General features: G+C 37.6%; 1 protein-coding gene and 1 non-coding gene across 3 annotated transcripts in view; one reads left to right on the forward strand and one right to left on the reverse strand.

The window, feature by feature from the left end:
- FAM168A (family with sequence similarity 168 member A) overlaps positions 1–21,002 on the forward strand; it is a 174,657-nt gene that overhangs the window by 17,148 nt on the left and 136,507 nt on the right. The gene's annotated exons all lie outside the window — the stretch shown is intronic.
- On the reverse strand, positions 6,266–6,372 carry LOC138385514 (U6 spliceosomal RNA). Its single transcript, XR_011233748.1, has one exon. It is a non-coding gene; the product is annotated as a U6 spliceosomal RNA (small nuclear RNA).

Consider the following 21,002-nt stretch of genomic DNA (forward strand, 5'->3'; position numbering starts at 1 on the left):
GCAAAAATAATCAGTTATGGACATATTCATTCAGTCAGCATGGGTATCAGGGTCTGTGTTATGTTGGTTCTGATGATACAGAGATGAATAAGATGTGGTCACTGTCTTCAAGGAGCTCCCAATCTTCAAGGAGCTCCCAGGTGGAAGGGAGATAAGGTATAAACAAATACATTACAGTTCAGTGTGTTGCAGGTGCTATAAAATAAGTAGCAGAGAGGGAGTATTAAAACCTTCTTCAGGGATGAGTTCTTAGAGGAGGAGAAACCTGAGTTTATTTGTGAAAGAGACTAGGTCTTGTGTGTGGACGATTCTGGATATAAATTCAGAAGACTTGAATTTAAACCCCAATTCAGCCACTTATTAGCTGTCTGATGTGGGTAAGTTGTTTAAGTGCTCTGAATCTCAGTTTTTTCCCCTGTAAAGTGAGGATAATCATGTCTATATCTACCTTTGAAAGTTGTGAGGATTTAATACATGTGAAAGAACCTCATAACTGTGCTATACAAGTATTATATTCTGGTTTCTGTTTTTTATTTACTCATTGACAATAGTATTTTGACAAATTGGATCATCAGTTTTCATACCCACACCAGAAATAAGTGAGAAAAAGATTGAGTATATTGGTATATATATGTCATTCATGAAGTGCTAACACTGTAAACATCATGAATTAGGGCAAAGATTTTAAAGTCCAGAATCCATGAAACTTTGATACTGTGCTATTATGGAAGATATTGCTTAAGGTGCCTAATGAATGGTCTCTGAAAAATTATTGAGTTTGGTTCTGAGTGGCTTGGATAGCAACATGCCAAATAGAAAGAGCTCCATTTCCTGTCAGAAGACTTAATGCTTGCATCCCAGTGATGCACCTTATTATGTCTGTGCTACCAATCAAGGTTAACATTTCAGAATTTCATTTTCCCTATCAATGAAACAGAAAAATAATAGTTACTTTGTAGACTGTGAATTAGGGATAAATTGGGTAAATTGTAAACCACTAGTCTTAATCAGTTAAAAGTTTAATTTATGGAACATTAAAAACTTTTTTCCCTTTCATTGGAGTAGACATCTTTAGAGAAACTGGCTTTAAAGAATGGCGGGGGGTGGGGTTAGGATTCTGTCATTTACACTATACGGACACTGATAGTATTTTACCTACTTCAAGTTTACTCCTCAGAATAATTTTGCAAGGTGAGTTTAAATCCCAGTGGTTGTATTTACTTGCTGTGTGACCTTCAAAGTTATTTAATCATTCTATAACTTATTTTCTCCATCTATTAGATGGAAATACAGTGTTATTTAATGATATGGTTGTTGGGGGGATTAAATGAGGTAATTAAAGTGCTTAGTTCTGGTACATAGTGTGATTTCAGTAAATAGTGCTATGAGTTGATTGTGTCCTACCAAACTTTATATGTTGATATATAATATTGATATATAATATATGTTGATATAATCTACAATGTGATGGTATTTGGAGATGGGGCCTTTGGGAAATAATTAGGTCAGGAGGGTAGAGCCCTCATGATGGAATTAGTGCGCTTATAAAAAGAGACACCAGAGAGCTTGCTTCCTCTCTCTGTGCTCTCCACTATGTGAGGATAAAATGAGAAGAGGGCCATCTGCAAACCCAGAAGCAGGCTCTCAGCAGATACTGGATCTGCTAGTACCGTGAGCTTGGACTTTCCAGCCTCCAGACCTGTGAGAAATAAATACTTGTATTCTGTTACATTTTAGCAGTCTGAACTAAGATAGGTAGCATTGTTAAAATCACTTTCATTTTATTTATTATTATTATTATTTTTTAAACATGCCTGTGCTTTTCCTTGGAACTTTCATTTTATAAATGAGGAACTGGACACAGAGTTAGAAACCTGACTAGATTGACTAGTAAAAATTAAGGATGGGATTCAATCCAGGTTTGTGCGATGCTGAAGACTTTATTGCTTATCTTTTTACCAGGCTACATTTTATAATTAACAGTTCATTTGTATGGAAATGTATTCTGAAATGCTGTAGAGTGCTTGGAAATAATTTGTTGTTCTTAGGTATTTAAAACTTTCAGTGATGTTTTACTAATAGTTTACATAAACTTGAAGCTAAATTGGCTAAGGAAAAAACTCTTTGGCCTGGCTTCTCTGTGATCAGACACAATTTAAAGCAGACATTCTGGGGTGATAGTCAGTGGTTAGTAGAAAGAACAATGTGTATGTGTGCGCGTGCGTGTGTGTGTGTGTGTGTGTGTGTGTGTGTGTGTTTCCCCTTAAACAGCTTTACTGTGGTAAAATTGACATACAATAAATGATACAAATTTAATGTACAGTTTGCTAAGTTTTGAAGAATGTTTGTATACACCCATGAAATCATCACCACAATTCAGGTGGTGAACATATCCATTACCTCCCCAAAGTTTCCTGATATCCCTTTGAAATCCCTCCTCCTGCTCTCCCCTATCCAAGCGACCACTGATCTATTTTCTATCACTATAGATTAAACAATGGTTCTGAAGTCAGACCAATCAGGATTCAGTCACTTCATCTCTTAGCCTTACTTTGCTCATCTATAAAATAGGGATTCTGTCATCTGCCCAAAAGAAGATTAGGAACAATGTATAATACATAAAGAGCCTATCATAGTGCCTGACACATACATAGTAGGCCCTCAGTCCCAGGAAGCCATTATTACCAGCCAAGCTTTCAGTTGATGGTCCAGAATACATTTAGGAGGTCAATGCCAAAATGCATTTCTATCACCTAGAGCTCCTGTCCTCTTCCACTGAATGGGCTTCCAGTGTTTTTGAAGCTGGGAAATTCAGATTTAGGCATCTTGAGGCCCTAAGGGGCTTTCTGATGCTCCTCCCTTCCCACCCCCATGCCCAGTGTTCCACATGCTATTAATTATGAACAGATGTTCTTCATAAATAAGCAAAGAACTCCACAGCAGAGTTTTGAATTCTTTATGCCTATGTTTAAGTCTGGCATTGTGATAAAGCTGCATAAGCAATGAGCTTCTAGTCAAAGTTCCGGGTTTTAGTTTTCATTCTGCCTTGGGCAAATCATAAAATCTTTCTGAGCCTCAGTTTTCTCACATGTAAAGTGGGGGAGGATCATACTTCACAAGTTTGTTGAGAAATTAAAGGAGAATTCTGCAAGTGAGTTGTATCATGAGGTTATATTAACAGTGTATCTATTGCGTCCTATGACTGCTTTCATAGTGTTAGAATTTTGTAAAAGGTTCAGGTAGCATTTAAATCTTTTCTGTTACAGATGTTTTTTAAAGTATTTTTTTTTTAGGTTCTACTAATAGGTAGAAGAAAAAAGCAAAAACCAAAGGTTAAAAGTGCTTAGACTTTAAAGTTAGAAACTTTAATTCAAATCTTAGTTTAGTAGCTGTGTGACCTTGGACAAGTTATTTAATCTCTTTGAGCCTTAATTCTCACCTGTCAATAAGGGATATCTGTTCTACCTCAGAGGGTTGTTGTGAGGATTGGAAATAATGTGTGTATAGTGGTTGGCTTATAGCAGATGTCTAGTGATGCTAGTTTCATTCATTTTATTTCCAAAATTGGTAGACTTGTGGATTCATTGAACTGTTACTGAAGGGATTACTTTTGCCTTCCCCATTCCATAATGCAGTTCAGTACAGGATAGCTGTTAGGTAGTGTGTCTCAGATTTCCCATTTAAGTCTGTAAATGTGGTTCGAGGTTTATGATGTTAGCAGTTATTGTAAAGGGATTTTTTTTAAATAATGGGAGGAACCTATGCCATGCCTTTGTACTCATTCATTCTCATTGCTCTAGCTGGAGTTACTTTGTACTGTGGGAGGCAGGGAAACCAGGGGCCATTTTTCTTGGCTCTTCTATTTGTGTTTATTTGGGTTGGAGGATTGTCTAAAGGTTTCCTAGTGAATAAAGTGGATTTGCTGAATTCACATTCTTCTTCCTGGGCAAACCCAGGAACTATCTACAGGGAGGCGGAAACAAATAGGAAAATGTCAGGAAAATTGGTGAGTTCTCTTGAAAAATTGTCAGGATCTTTGAGTTGGGGGAGCATGTGAATAGTTGAGTGAGTCTCCATTCCCCCCTTTCCCCTCCAGAGCCTGTACACTCCAACACAAAGGGAGCTTTAAGATGGAGGTCTGCATTGTAATTTCCTAGAAATTACTGCTTCTGGTAACTGCTCATTCAGTTTGCACCTCTTTGCTGCAGTAGATGAAACAATGGAGACAATAAAGCCATTTATCTGATAGCTGTAGCCTCAATGGGATGTTTGTTTTAATAATGGTATAATTTGCAGGGCTCATAAATTGTGATTTTATTCTCATGGAAATAACTGCCCAGTGGTATTTGGATTCTCAGGTCTCCTGTTGTGGATAATTTCAGCAACATTCTGGCTGACAATTCCTTTTATTCCAGACTTCGTTTTAGATTGTTCAGGCTGGTTGGGTAATTAGCCCAGTGCAGAGCCAATTTTCTTTAGTTTGGGGCTGGCAGGTGGTTACTAGGTAACTAGAGAATCTGCTGAAAGCGGAAGAAATTCTGCTTAGGGATTCAAGGCAAACTACCCAGGTTTGTTTTGATGATCTGGGATTAAAAAAATTCTATTTAATGCCAAAATATGTGATGAAAATTAAAAATTTAAGTCACCTGAATATTTATTTTCTATGGCACCAGATGACTAATTATATTTGGAATATCATATGTTTGAGTTATTAATTTTCATCTACATGTTTTGGCAGGGAATATCCACAGAGGCAAAGGATGATAATAGCTACCACGTGCTAGACTTTGCCCTAGGTGTTTTACATACATTATCTCTAAATCTTAATGAGAACTCTGAGAGGTAGATATCGTTTCCATTTTACCTATGCAAAAGCTTAAATTCAGAGTAGTTTAGTAGCTAAATTGAAGCATCCCAGCTAATTAGTGGCAGACAGTTTACCAGATTCAAAGCTTATACCAGGTTCTCAATTACAGTATGAGACATTTTGAAGATACATTCAAGTGTCTATTAAACTCTTAGATAATAAAGCAATTGGCTTAATAATATATTGTACATGAATTAGTACCTATCATCAGATGTGTATGACAGCAGTAAGGTACATGGAGTATTTTGATTATCTTACCAAAATTAAAGGACTTCCAGACATAATGCTGTTTTAAGAATTCTTTAGAAGTTTCCAAAGCATGGTATGGTTACTGGAAATAGCCTCAGATTTGGAGTTTGAGGACTGTTTTTAAAATCTTGGTACTGTCATTTATTGGGTGATCTTGGGTAAACAAACCTGTTTACCATCATTGGATAACCCTTAACCCTTGGATAAGGCTTATTTTGCTCATCTGCAAAATAGGGATATGATATCCACTTTACAGAGATGTTAGGGTTAATGTATTTGGTAGTGTCTGTCATATGCCTATAACATAGTAGGGACTCGATAAATGTTGGTTTTCTTCTTTCTTGATTAACTCTACTACTAGGGGAGTATCAGGAGATAATTTGATGCTTCTTTCATCATTGGCTGCAGGGTTTATTAAAAGATGGCCAACTTCTAGTGCCATTATGCTGATACTGTTTAACAGTTCTTTTTTTTCTAGGAATTTGTTGTTCTAGCTAGGTAATTTGTTTAAGTGACATTTAGGCAGCTGGTTTATTGTTCACACTTTCTTGGTCAAAAGAGTGAGTGTATATGTGGAAGGGGCATTGGGTTTGTAAACATACAAACTTGCAAAGTTCAGCTTTGCTATTAATACTTAATATTAGCTGAGTTTTTTGGGACAACTCTTTCTCTCTCTGAGACTTGGGATAGGGACAATAATAGCTGACCTTCCCATCTGTTGTGAGGATCAAATGAGATAATGGATGTGAAAATACCTTTTAAATTGAAAAATGCTAGGCAAGATAGTAACTATTATGTGACTTTCATAATTAGATTAGGTGGGGCTTAGTGAGAATTTCCTACCATTAAAAAAAAAAAAAAAGGCCGGGCAGGGTGGCTCGTGCTTATAATCCTAGCACTCTGGCAGGCCGAGATGGGAGGATCGCTTGAGGTCAGGAGTTCGAGACCAGCCTGAGCAAGAGTGAGACCCCGGCTCTATTAAAAGTAGAAAAATTAGCTGGGTGTGGTGGTACGCACCTGTTGTCTTAGCTACTCGGGAGGCTGAGGCAGGGGAATTGCTTGAGCCCAGGAGTTTGAGGTTGCTGTGAGCTAGGCTAGTGTCATAGCACTCTAGCCCAGGTGACAGAGCAAAACTCTGTCTCAGAAAAAAAAAATATGGGATGCTTCTTAAATTTGCATGTCATCCTTATTCAGGGGCCATGCTAATCTTCCCTGTATTGTTTCAATTTTAGTATATGTGCTGCTGAAGTGAGCACAGAATTTACTACCATTTTAAGAGGGAAATTTAAAATTTCACTTGAACTATATAAAGAAGAATTTTTTTTTTCCACAGCTAGGGTCTTGCTCTGTTATCCTGGAGTGCAGTGGCTGGATCATAGCTCATTATAACCTCAAACTCCTGGGCTCAAGCAATCTTCCCACCTCTACCTCCCAAGTAGTTGGGACTATAATTGTGCCACCGTGCTCAGCTAATTTTTTAATTTTTATTTTGTAGAGATGAGGGTCTCACTATGTTGTCCAGGCTGGTCTTGAACTTCTGGCTTTAAGTGATCCTCCTGCCTCAGCCTCCCAAAGAACTGGGAGTATAGGTGTGGGCCACCATGCCCAGCCAAAGAAGACATTTTGATGAGTTTTACCAGAAGAGGCCAGAATGAGCTCCTGGTTAGAGAAACTATTGAGTGAATGTAACTACATAGTGGAAGTGAGAATGGAGTGAGGAGGGGGTACAACTGGGAGGCAGGCCAAGGAGACTTAGGGAAGAGCTTAGACTTGAGGTTTGCATCTTGATCTAGTATTGATCCATAGAACAAGAAAGAGAGATGCTCCTTGATTAGAAAAACTTAGGACATTGGGCAATGTGTGGAGGAGAACTGGTTGAAAGAATAGGGTTGGAGTTAATAGCTGTAGCTTCCCTCATGAGGACACTCAAGTTGAATTCCCAGTTTTAAGTCTTCTAGTAATATGTACAGAAGTTAAAATAGATTTTTTTTCATTCCTAACTCTTCCTATCCCCCAACAGTTAAGTGTGTCCTTTTTTGGCAGTACGTTCCAAGTGAGTCTTGTGATTATTGCACATGAATCCAGTGGTGGCTCTCAGGTGAGCACATTGACATATCTTCATTTAAAGAAGTGCAGGTGGCTGGCAAGTAGGGGATCTGCTTCTACAGACTAGAAAGCTTAATTTTATGTGGTCATATTCAAGTTATCTCTTCCCTGAAAATTGATTCTGTTTATAGTGTTTCAGTAGTGCAGATGATATTTTTCCCAAGTGGAACATCAACCCAAATTTTTAATGTGTTTAATTATTGATGTATCCGAATGCTGCATTGTGTTGGTTAAGGATTTTTCCATATGAAGGCAGGCTTCTGTCTTTGAATTTTGGTACAAAACTAATTTTATTCATTTTTCTTTCAGGGGGATGTCAATTTTTCTTTACTACAAGTGACTGCATTATGTTGGTTGGATCATTGCCTTCTCTATTGAGTATTAGGGTAAAATAGTTGTTGTTCAGGACAGTTTCAAGTCTACATTTTATTTGTTTGTAAGAACGGATTTAGGTGTCTTTCTTATACCTCCTTTGTCTCCCAGTAGGAAGGTGGTACAGTGATTAAGTAAGGAGATGGGTTTTCATAGGCCCCAGTCAGAATCAGTCTCAGTTACTTTATCACAATAACTTCATATAGAGTAATGTCAACTGATATTTGAATAATTCTTTTTTTGTAAAGTATTTTTATGTGATTTAAAATTTTTTCTTTTTACTAATCTGTTTCTTATACTAAACAGGTAGCTTTTTGGGGATAGGACCGTGTTTTTTCTCATCTTTTTACTCACTTTATTTGGCACAGAACTAAGAATAATGATAATATTAGCTGACATTGTGCCATCTGCCAGGCATTGTGCCAAGAGCAGTGTTTGTTTTAATCTTCTTTACCCCCATTTTATAGAAGAGAAAACTGAGTCTCAGACAAAGGAAGTAATTGCTCAGCCTCACAGCTTATGAAGGGATGCAACTGTGATTAGAACCCAAGCAATCTGACTTCAAAGCCTGCATACTTAACCCCTACAACTATATTTTCTCAGAAAATGAATGAATGAATATATAGGCATATAAAAATATATTATGTATCTTATTTGAACCTTAAAACTCTGACATAGATATTATGCTTTTCATATCTATTCTATAGGTGAGGAAAAGTAAGTGAATTAATTACATAGATCATCTATTTGCTAAATGGCAGAATCTGGAACCCCAAATCCCAGGTATCTTGATGTCAAATCCCTATTTTTTCGCCCTCTATCATACTTTTAGCTATTGGTTAGAGCTTCACATCTATTTTCTTAGGAATGCACAATAATCTTTTTGGTATGGAAAATAGGTTCTTTAATTTAGACTGACTGAAGATGAGAGCCAGCCTTAAAAATCTTTATGTAATGCTTTTATTTTTCAAATCTAAGGAACAAAATTCCCTGGTAGATACACTGAGAGCTACTTGAGGGTAGATAGGACAGGGGTGTGTGTGTGTATGTATGTGTGTGTGTGTGATCTCCATTTTCCTGGTAACTGGCATAGAGAGTGTTTTCCATAAAGGTAGCTGAGGGAATGCATGATTAAAAAAGTCGAGGCTGAGTCTAGGATTATTAGAGATATTAAAATTGCTAGTTTACTTTTGTATCCTGTGCTTTCTCCTGATTGCTTCATTCTTGGTCACTATCTGATTATGTTTGAGAATTACAGTAATACTAATTATAGTGGCATTTAATACTTTTGAGCTGGTGTAAGGTAACTGTCTATAACAGAACCTTCATATGAGAGAGGGATTACATTTAAGCATTTTGTAACACTTGAGGAAGCAATTTTTCTGACGTCTGGATGAACTTAATTGTATTGGACTCTTTTTGATTGCCTTGTCATATTTCTTTTGTATTTCTGTAAAGAAGATATGACAGTGGCAAATTCATTTTTCAGTATTTTTTTTTTTTTGCTTAAGTGTCCATTTTAAATAAAGAAATTGAAGTGATACCATATTCTGTGACTTTTCTGCACTTAAATATTGGCATTAAAATAACAGCATTATTTTAATATCATTAGAAAATTTATAAACTTTGGAATTTCATGGAGCTGGAAGAGATCATCATTTGCTGCAGCCTCTCAAATTACAGATGAGGAACAGAAGCCAATTGATTTGTTAAAGGTCATATAGTTTGAAAATGGAGAACCTGGGAGTGGAAGGAACCTAGGTTTCCTTGTATTTACCATAGCACATTCTTTTTCCTTTGAAGATTATTTTCTTAAAGGTGCTGTCACATGGCCAAAGTCATAGGCTCAAGTGTTTTGGCTCATCTGTCCTGCAACCATATATCATATCCTTGTTATTGTATAAAAAAAAGGAAATGTGATTTTTGATAGGAACATGTCAACAGTAACAGATAAAAGGGCTAGTTCCGTTAATAGCCTCTTCCTGGCCCTTGAGAAGAAGCCAGTTTTGCTTCATTTAGCTTCTAGGCAATATCACATCCAAATGCAGTCATGTCACAGCCTAGCTACTTGGTTTTCCAGCTGCCCTGCTCTGTGTTATTTTTGTGTGCGATTATAGTTCAAAATATTTGAGAATTCCTAAGTCCCTCTTCTTATTTTAGTCTGAGATGATTGTTATGTTCAGAAAAATTACCCCTCATTTAAGAATGTTATAATTGATTCTGTTGTTTCAGATTGTAGATTTGAGTGTCAAGTAGTAATCTACATATTACTATATCTTTTTAAGAATTAATCGTTTTAATATGGAAGCTGTAGGAGATAAAAAATTACAATCTTGGGTCTGCTCTGTCACTTGGCACATGTCAATCCAACTCTTTTCTCGTTTTATGTCTATGAGCTGCACATGAATGTATCCTCTCCAATCTTGAAGGTACTACCAATATCTAGTAGATTTTTAGGGCCCTGAAATTTGTCTCACTCAGTTTCCTTGCAAATTTTATAAGTGTGGAGGGTATATAGTTAGAGTATAGGGTAGCTGCTGGAAGAAACCCAAACATACAGTGGCTCAAACAAGATAGACATTTATCTCTTATATAACAGTCCCGAGGTAGGTCTGTTATCATCACAGTGGTCAGAGGTTCTGCTCCATGAAATCATCCAGAGTTCCAGGTTCCTTCTGTTCTCATTGCTGTCCTAGCATGATGCCCTATCTGCATGGTCAAAGACAGCTTATTAACATATCCACCTTGAGATGAGTCCATGAGAAGGGAGACGAGAGAGTATAGGCCACACAATTGCTTTTAAAAAAAAGATGAGCTGGAAATTGTATAAATCAATTTTCCTGGCATTTCATTCATTATCTTTAGAAAAATGGCATACCTGGTTGTAAATAACACTGAGAAATGTAGCTTCCAGCTGGGGTGCATGTGCCCAGTTAAATCTTGGCAGAGGGTGAGGGTCGGGGAGTGTCTGTACTAAAAGGAAGAAAGGAGAAAATGGATACTATTAATATTAGTGGTCTCTTCCATAACTAGATGGTGAAAATAATATGGTGCTTCTTCCATCCATTATCTAATAAAATTCTCACCACAACCTCTGAGGTAGGTGGTATTATAACTATTTTGCTAACTGAGAAACTGATTTTGAGATATTAAGTGTCTGGTTTAAAGTCACAGGCTGGCTCAAAACTGAACTCATTATCTTCCCTAAACCTTCTCTTCATGTTTCTTATCTCAGTGAATGACACCACCATTTTCTCAGTCACCCAAGCCGGAAATTTGGGATTTCCTTATCTTCTCATACTCCTTTAGTCACTAAGCTGTGTAGATATTATCACTTTAACATTTCTCGAATCTGTGCCTTTCTCTCCATCCCTTATAGCTATTACCTTACCTCAGACTCTCAGCAGCTCTTGTCTGGCCAACAGCCTCCATGCTTGCATGTGCTGCCAGGGTCACCTCCAGTGACTTCCTCTTCTCAGCCCGACCCTGCCAAACTGCTTGCAGTCCCAGGACTCACCATATGCTGTTATCCTGCCAAATTTTTACTCATATTGTTTCTTCTGCTCAAATGGTCCTCTTCCCCTCCCAACTTGGCAAATGTAGGCTTATTTTATCTTTAAAAGTCTAGCACCAATATCACTTCCTCTGTAAAGCTGTTGCTTTCTTTTCCAGTTAGAATTGACTATTTTCTCTTTATGCTGCTTCTATGTTGATGATTGTCATAGCACATGTAACACTTTATTGTAATAATTTATGTATCTTGCTTTTATCATTGGTACTCAGTACTGTGCCTGATATTGAGCAGCTACTCAATAATTGCTTGAAAGAGTAGAGTATGTGACAGAGTGCTACTTGAATCCAAATCCTGTATTTTTCTTATAATGACTCCTCCTCCTGTGTAAGTGTGTATGTATTTCTGAGGAGTTGGTTCCCAACACCAAATTTGGAAATCTGACCATCCAGGAGCTCTTTTCTTTGGCAATCAAGAGTAACCCTGCTTGAAAAGGGCCATTTCAACAAATGAGTGCCTTTGTGGCATCATCATTGCCCTGTCATGTGTTTAGAATTCACATACACAGCTTAATTGACATTTGTAAAAGTCCAACTCTTTGACCTTAGAATTATCAAACTTGTGGCAAAATTATTTTTCCATTTGGATTTTGGGTATGTGCTTTACTTGGCTTTTTATGTAGGTGCTGCTAAAACTATTGTCTATAACTTGTAAAATAGATGTTGGATACTTGGCTTTAATTTTTACTGATTACATAAAAGGACAAAAGAAGTTTGCTTTATATTTTGGTGGAGAGGCAGGCAAATTAGAAAAAAATGCATCCCCTTGAAGACTTGAAGATAGTTTTATTCTTAAGTTTATTTACAATGAAAGTGGAAAAAGAATAACTTCGATTTATGAATAGGCACAGTTTAGGGAAACATGCTAACATCTCAGCAATGAGTGTAAATTCAGCTTGGCTATTATCATTTCTGATCACTGAAGCTCACTTATTGTGGCTTTAAACCATCTGTTTTGGTGTTAATCCTTTAAGACTCAGTTGGTGGATGTTAATGTGATAAAAGGTAATAAAGCTTGAAATATGGCAGTCATTTGGTCTGGTTTACTTTTCAACTAATTGCATTCAAACTTAAGTGTGTTTGGGAAAAAGGAAAGGGAAGAATTAATGCTGTAGTCAACTATTTTGATCTCAGCTTGAGCCCTGCACACCTGTCACTGGCTTGTGGAAGTTTTCCTCCATAATTAAGAGCTTCTCTCTCATGTTATTACTTAATTGGATGCCACAAGAGCCTGGTGAAACAGTGGAATCCTCTTAATTGCATACCAACTTTTAAAACAAATCACCAATGTTTAATGTAGTATTGTTTTTATAAGCCTTCCCTGGCAAGAGTTTAGATTGCTTCAAGTCCAAAAGGAAATGTAGTCCCTGTGTTTTGGAGCATTGAGGATTCTGCTGTTTATAAAAGTCTTATAAATACTTTGAAACATTTCTCCTTGAAGAGTTGAGGAACATAATAATGTTTACATGATGCTTTACAATTTGACTAAGTGCTTTCCCTTTCTTTATCTTGTTTTAATTCCTATAATAGCTCTCAGAAAGGTATTATAATCATGTTTCCTATTTTACAGGTGAGGAAACTGAGGGTCAGAAAGGTGACTTGCCCAGCATTATACAATTAGTAAGTGGTGGCAACTGATGTAAACCCTAAACCCCTCCTTCTTGTTGGTACATGATGTTGTCTCAGTGAACATAAATTGCATGTGTAGAAATAGTTTAGAGAGTTTTTCCTTTAACTTGTTTTGTCATAATGGAGTCTCAATTTAGCTTAGTATGTTTTGTACTTTTCTTTTTGAGCTGTCAACCTTTATACATATAGTGGAAAGAGGCAGCCTGGTAGTAAAGAGGTAGTAGGTAAAGAAGCCAAGGAGCTGGCGAATGACAGCATTGCCCCATTCCATGCCTTGGTCATGACTGTATCTAGCTGAAACATCTTTCTGTAAGGTTGTCTGTGTCTTTGTGGTCCTGCTGCTATGTGGACGGGCCCTTTACAGTGTATTTAAGTGCTGAGCAGTTAGGACAGCTGGTCTAAATGAGCTTCTGTGGCAATCACCTCCATTGAGGTCCCAGTGCCTTTTTCTCTCCTAATATTAGGACCTAGTAGTAGAAAGAGCTTTTGACAGGGAACCAGGAAAACCTGATTCTATAGTTGTAGTTGGGTGATTTGTTAGCTGACCTAGTCTCTTTAGGACTAAGTTTGCTCAATACCACCTCTATGAAGACTTAACGGAAGTCTTTGTGGCCTTAGTGCCTTTTTGTTGGTTGCTGCGACACCCTGTTCACATATTCACTGTATTGTTCTGCAATTTTGTGTCTTTCCCACTAGAACTGTACATCTAACCCTTTTTTTCTGCCAGACTTTCTGTACTTGAGAATAATTGCCCCAACTGTGTATTCTGTGAGAGCACAACATAGGGTTGCTTGTGGTAGACATTTGTAGCTTACTTCCTTAGCTTCCCCCTTATCTCAGCAATGGCATCAGATGTTGGTTTTAGGAACCACACCTCCCCTCTACTTTGTCCCATGTGGTTTGGGTGGGAATTTCTTGCCTCTGGTGTTATGTGAACCAGGCCCAAGTTAACCAGGGCATCACATTACTCTGACCACAGTGATTGGTTTTCTAAACCAAATGTTCAAGACTTTTGTAGGAGCCACTACAAAAGACCTCCCAGTCCTGCTAGACTAGAAGGATGTGTGGCTGGAGCTGCTACAGCTATTTTGCTACCATGAGAAGAGAGGGTCTTCTCTCATAATAGAACCAACATTGAGTAAGTGAGGCTAAAGAGGTGGAGAAGGTGACTTTCAGCTCTGAATTGAGGCTTCCCCACTACCCTAATCCTAGGCTTCAGTTAATTAAGTCAGTAATTAGGCTTTTTGCTTAAACTAGTTTGGGTTAAGTTTTCTGTCATTTACAACTGAAAGAGTCCTAACTGATTTCTTTTCTGCATCTAGCATAGTTCATTGTCTAGAATTTGTTAAATACATAAATGAATGAACTGTATGAACTCTTTCTTAGTCTTAGTTTCTTTTACTATAAATATGAATAATAATTTCTGCTTGCCTGGCTCAAAGGGTTGTCATGAGTTAATATATAGAAAAGCTTTCTGGTCTGCTTCAGCACTAATACTAAACAATTGATCACTTATATATTTGTATATAACCATTATTTAATGATTAATTTTTTTTTCTCAACTAGATTGTATACCCCCTAAGGGTGGCACTGCATCTTATGTATCTATTGATTTTGCCCTGCTCACCACGATATTGGGAGAATAGTGGGCATTCATGAATATTTATTAATGGTGACAATAACAGCTATAATTTATTGCCTACTTTTTCGGGCCAGTGTGCTATAGGCATTCTACGTAAATTAGCTCTAAACTTTACTTAGTAAATAGCTCTATTAGATAGCTATTAGATTAGTAGTGTTGTACTCAGTGAATGATTACATAGTAGAAATGATTATATGATGGAAAATACATGTGATTGAGCCTTCCAAAGAATATACCAGGAATGTTTGAGGGGTCTACCTTAAGTGAATGATAGAGGTGAATATCAAGTAAATACCTGATAGGAATGAAATCCTGGCCTAGTCTGGAATTGCTTCAAAAGCTGCCTGAGAGTCTTTTGTTGGCATAGTTTCATTGACTTAAATAATAAAAGATATAGAAAGTAGTGGCATTGGGAATACTGGTCACAAGGGTACTGTATAGTATGGTGATGTCCCACTGAATATCACAGTGAATGCCCCCTCTCTGGGGCCGTTATGAATTGATGCCATGCTAAATATGCTTGTCTGGTGCCCAGGGAATATTTTGCTCAGGTTCAGGCAGATCCGCCCTGTTAGTAAGTAATCTTTTGTTTTTTAGTGGACTTTTAACTCAGACTCCAAATTAAGAAAGAAATCAAATGAAAAAAGTCTAGTATTACAGACTTCATTCTATGTTGGAAAACACTTTCACCTTGAAGCAAGACATCTGGATTATAGAACAAGGTCTGAATCAAATGATTTTTTTTCTGAGGCTCTGCTAAATTATTTGCATGTATTATCTTTTTGAAATTTTTTTCTTTCTTTTTCTTTCTTTCTTTTTTTTTTTTTTTGAGACAGAGTCTCTCTGTTGCCTGGGCTAGAGTGCAGTGGTATCACCATCATTCACTACAGCCTCAAACTCATGGTCTCAAGTGATTCTCCTGCCTCAGCCTCCTGAGTAGCTGGACTGTAGGAGCATGCCACTACACCTGGCTAATTTTTCTGTTACTTATAGAGATGGGGTCTTGCTCTTGCTGAGGCTGGTTTTGAACTCCTGGCTTCAAGTGATCCTCCCGTCTTGACCTCCCAAAGTGCTGGGATTACAGACATTAGCCACCACTCCCAGCCTTGCATATATTATCTTATATAATCCCCAAAGGAACCTTTCAGGATAAGTGTTTCTTTTGCCATTTATGATGAAGAGGTCTTATGGCTATAAATATTCCCCTGTAATGTTTTGAACCACAGTCCTAATATTGCAGCATTGAACCTCAAGATCAAGAATCATATGGGAGAAAAGAATATTTAAATTATCCAGAAATTTATTTTTATTGCTCAGAATGAATAAAGTATCACATTTACTCCTTAGTTAAATTATATATATATATAAAGTCATTTCAGTAAAGGAAGGGGGCCCCATAAAGATCTTGGTTTATGGATTTTTAAAAATGTGAATGGCTATACCATTTTCAGTTCTCTATGGCATAATTTTAACATAGTTATTAGGGATATAGTAGGATTTATAAAATTTGTGTGGTCTTTGGTATATTTATTCCACAAAAGATTGAGAGTAGCTTACAACAGTAATCTAATAAAACACTAATAAAATAACATAAAAATTATTCAATCCTAATGAAAATAGAATAATGTATATGTGTCTTCTCAGTTGCTGTAGGTAAGCTACAAATTTACCTCTGAATTTCCTGGAAACCTAGGAAAGGATGACTTTTAAAAAGAGAAAAGAAGACAGTTCCTCTGGGAAAGGAGTTTAACATTTAGGCATAGGAAAAAGTATGGGCATAGCTATATATTGGTGTGAAACCTCAATGGAATGATCTTTGTTTACATGTTTTATTTTAATACAGTACCTTTTTGTAAGGCCCTATTTGTAGGGAAGATGGACTAAAATTAAACTGTAGAAGCTATAGTTTAAACTAGTATGGAGTAACTTCCTGGAGGTGGAACTTCGTTCATTTTGTGCTGCTATGTCAGAATACCTGACACTTGGTAATTTATAAAGAACAGAGATTTATTTCTTACAGTTCCGGAGGCTGGAAAGCCCAAGGTGGAGGGTCCCACACCTGGCGAGGGCCTTCTTGCTGTGTCATCCCATGGTGGAAAGTGGAAGGCCAAGAAACCGCATGGTTGGGGGTGGCACAGTGCAGTATAATCTACACTTCCGCGATTATAGGCGGGGAGGGAGAAACCACTTTTGGCCTGGGTAATCAGAAAGACTTCCCAGCAAAGCAACAGGTATGTTGGCAGTACAGCAGGTAGACCTATTTGGCTAGAATGGGGACATAGTGTAGGAGTCCAGACCAACCAAACACACTATAATCATTCAGAGTCTCTTAGTCAGCTTGGGCTGTGTGGTGGTTTAAATGTGTTCCCCGAAGTTCATGTAGTGGAAACTTAATCTCCAATGCTACAACAGTGTTGAGAGGTAGGACCTTTAAGAGAGGATTAGGTCTTGAGAGCTCTGCTCTCATGAATGGCTAAATGTTGTTATTTCAGGAGTGAGTTTGTTATCTCAAGGGTGAGTTTGTTATAAAAGCAAGCCCTGCCCCCTGCCACCAAACGTATGCTCTCTTGCCCTACCACCTTCTGCTATGGGATGACACAGTAAGAAGGCCCTTACCAGATTTGGGTCCCTCCACCTTGGATTTCCCAGCCTCCAGAACTGTAAGAAATAAATCTCTGTTCTTTATAAATTACCTAGACTCAGTATTCTGATACAGCAGCACAAAATGGACTAAGACAGGCTGCTATAATAAAATACCATAGACTCGTGGCTTAAATAACAGACACTTGTCTGAACTTGGTGGCTCACGCCTGTAATCCCAGCACTTTAGGGGGCCAAAGTGGGAGGACTGCTTGAGTCCAGGAGTTCAAGACCAGCCTGGGCAACAAAGGAAGATCCTGTCTCTACAAAAGAGAACCTCCTTTGTGGTGTGGTTTAATCCCATTCTCAGGATGCATATATTCTAAGAAGTTGCCTTTCTTCCTAGCTTGTATGTTCAAACATACTTGGCTCTTTTTTTGTTTTTTTTTGTTTTTTGTTTTGTTTTTTTACTAAAACTTTTAAAATTTTCAGCTCACACATTTCTGCATTTTTCAGATTCTTCTTGATGACAAAGGATGGCTATTGACACATTTCTGAGCTCATGACACAATTTTTGGTGGTGTAAAAATGTGCTTTGTCATGTTCAAGTAACAATGCACTTAAGAATGTTAATAATAAATTAAAATTAAGATAGTTGACATTACAGAAAATAATAGATTAGCCTTGGCAAAAAGTATCTTAATTTTTAAAGTAGATAAGCCAAGGATATAAAAATTGAAAAAATTTGGTTTAGACAATATTCTATTATATACTTTTTTTGATGAATGACATTTAGTTGTAGAATGTAACACTTGCACAGTACCCAACATATTGTTGATATTCAGTAAATGTTTGTTGAATTGTATTACTTTTTTTTTTTTTTAAAAAAAACTTTGTTTTAGGCTGGGCATGGTAGCTCACGCCTGTAATCCCAGCACTTTGTGAGGCCCAGGTAGGAGGATCGCTTGAGGCCAGTAGTTTGAGACCAGCTTCAACAACATAGCCAGACCCTGTCTTTACAAAAGATTGAAAAAAAAAAAAATTGCTGGGTGTATGACACATGCCCGTAGTCCTAGCTTCTTGGGAGGCTGAGGCTGGAGGAATGCTTGAGCCCAGGAGTTTGAGGCTGCAGTGAGCTACGATTGCACACTGCACTCCAGCCTGGGCAACAGAGGGAGACCCTGTCTCTTAAAAAATAAAAATAAAAACCTTTTTATTTTGAAACAATTATAGACTTATAGGAAGTTGCAAAAAAAAAAAAAAAATACATACAGTCCTGTGTATCATTTTCCCAGCTTCCACTTAAGATGACGTCTTATATAATGTAGAACAATGTCAAAACTGGGTAATTGACCTTGGTAAAATACTGTTAAGTAGACTATTCATTTTTCATCATCTGCATAGGCATTCATTTGTGTGTGTATATGTATGGTTCAGTGCAGTTTTATCCCATGTACAGATTTGTGTAACTACCACTGTAATTAAGAAATAGAACTGTTTCATTACTACAAACGAACTCCCTTGTGCTACCCTTTTAAACTTGTGCATAGATTTGCCTTTCCTCCCAATCTATCCCATCCCTATCCCTTGGCAACCACTAATCTTTTCTCCGTCTATATAGTTTTGTCACTTTGAGAATGATAAATAAATGGAGTCATGTAGTATGTAACCTTTTGAGATTGACTTCACTAAGCATAATGCCCTTGAGATCCATCCAGGTTGTTGCATGTATTTAGTTCCCTTTTGTTGCTGAGTTGAATTCCATCATGTGGATATGCTAGAGTTTGTTTAAGCATTCATCCATCGAAGGACACTTGGGTTATTTCTAGGTTTTTGCTATTACAAATAAAGCTGCTATGAACATTTTATACAGGTTTTTGTGTTTTTATTTCTCTGGGATAAATGACCAAGAGTACAATTGCTGAGTGTATGGTAAGTGCACATTTAATTTTATAAGAAACTGCCAAACTGTTTTTCAGAAAGGCTGTACCATTTTACATCTCTCCTAGCAATGTTTGAGAAACCTGCTTTCTCTGCGTCCTTGCATGTAGTATTATCACTGTTTAATTTTAGTTGTTATAATAGGTATGTAGTATTTCTTTCAGTTTTTATCTGATTAACTACCTTTGTTTTTAGCAGATGAAAGGCTGATAGCCTTAGTCAGGGTTAGTGTTCAGGTTGGCCATGTTTGTGCCCACTGTATCTAAGAGTTTTTATTTTTATTTTTTAAATAATGAACTTTACATTCTGAAGGCTTACAAAACTATTGAAAACTTTTTCTAGTATTTTAGTTTTCTCTTAGTTTCTGTGTATCTCCTGATCGCAGCAATAGGTACCTTCACATACCTTAGCAAAAGTACCTTCATTGGACTTTCCTGAAGTGAGACTAATTCTATGGCCATAACTGCATGGACTTTTTTAATGCTGTGGTAGTGGCACTGAGGATTTTGTTTGTTTTTCTCATTTGTGACAATTCCTTAGAGCTATTGTTTTCTTTCCTGCTGAGAATCAAGAATTGCACTGCCATCTGCTGTGGTTAAACTTTGGGCGATGGGAAGAAGAGTTAAGAACTCAATTTTTGGAGTGTGTGAAGGGAGGATTCTCATTATTGATTGAGGTAAAATTCACATAACGTTATTGAAATTAACCACTTAAAAGTGAGCAATCCAGTGGCTTTTAGTACATTCATAGTGTTGTACAATGACCATCTCTGTCTAGTTCCAAAACATTTCATCATCCCAAGAGGAAACCCTATACTATTAGTCATTCCCCATTCCTCTTCCCCCCATCCCTTGGCAACATCCAGTCTGCTTTCTGTCCCTATGATTTTGACTACTGTGAGTACCTCATATAAGTGGAATCAAATAACATTTGTCTTTTTGTGACTGGCTTCTTTCACTTAGCATTCCCATTGCTTTTTTATTTTTTATTTTTTATTTTTTATTTTTTTTTGGGGGGGGGGAACGGGCTGGGCGGGGGGAACGCCCGCTGCCTGGCCGCTCCCCCCATTGCTTTTTAATATTAACAACATGCCCTCTTCTTTCTTTTTATTTTTGTTCACAAATATTTGTGGAGCAGCTTCTTTGTGCTCAGTATTTTTAGTACTAGAGGAATGGCAGGGAACGAAACAAGTTCCTTAGAGTTTACATTCTGGTGATGAGAATGATTCCCTCTTTGGAAGCCTTATAGGGACTGGTTCCTTGATTTTTGGAGTTTGTGATCAGGCCCCAGGTATCAATAATGTGTTACCATCTTGGATGTTGCTGTCCTTAGCCTCATTTTTCCTTTGTGCCTGGACTTTGTTACCTTCTCTCAGAGGCCTTTCATGAGTCCCAGGCTGGATTGGGTGCACTTCCTCTAACCACCCATCGCTTATCTTTACCATAGTGCTGCCCAACTCTCTTTTCTGCTGGAGTGGTACTTTTATTGATTGACTCATGTATAGCTGGTTGGCTAGTAGTTGCCCATGCATTCAGGTCCTCTGGGACTGGCCCCTGGGGACTTTTGCAACTACATCTTTCACCACTGCCTGCCTTGCACTTTGGACTCCAGCAACACTGAAATAAATGTCATTTCTCCAGGCATGTTAAGCTGTTTCTTATTCTGTGGGCTGTCTCTTTTTCCTGGAATGACCTTCTCTCTTTTCTCCAGGTTAATGCCTTTATCCTTTACATTAGTCATCTTATACAAAGCCATCCTTGACCCTCTCTATAGTATTTTGCCACATTCCTGCTGCTGCTTTCCGTCCATGGCCTTTGTCACACTATATGGTAATTGACAGCTTCCATGCTCTTAAGGAACTTACAGATTTAGCACTAGGTCTTAGCTAGATTTCTGCCATCTTCTTCACCCATCAAGCTTTATTCTTCACTTTACTCATTGAACTTGGCTTTGCTGATGACAGACATTCTGAAATGAAAGTGACCTCCAGGGAATCTGGTGGGATTTCCTCTTTATTGCTCTCCCATTGTATTTCACCCTTGCATT

The sequence above is a fragment of the Eulemur rufifrons genome, chromosome 6 (genome assembly GCF_041146395.1).
Source record: "Eulemur rufifrons isolate Redbay chromosome 6, OSU_ERuf_1, whole genome shotgun sequence".
Classification (NCBI taxonomy): Eukaryota; Metazoa; Chordata; class Mammalia; order Primates; family Lemuridae; genus Eulemur; species Eulemur rufifrons.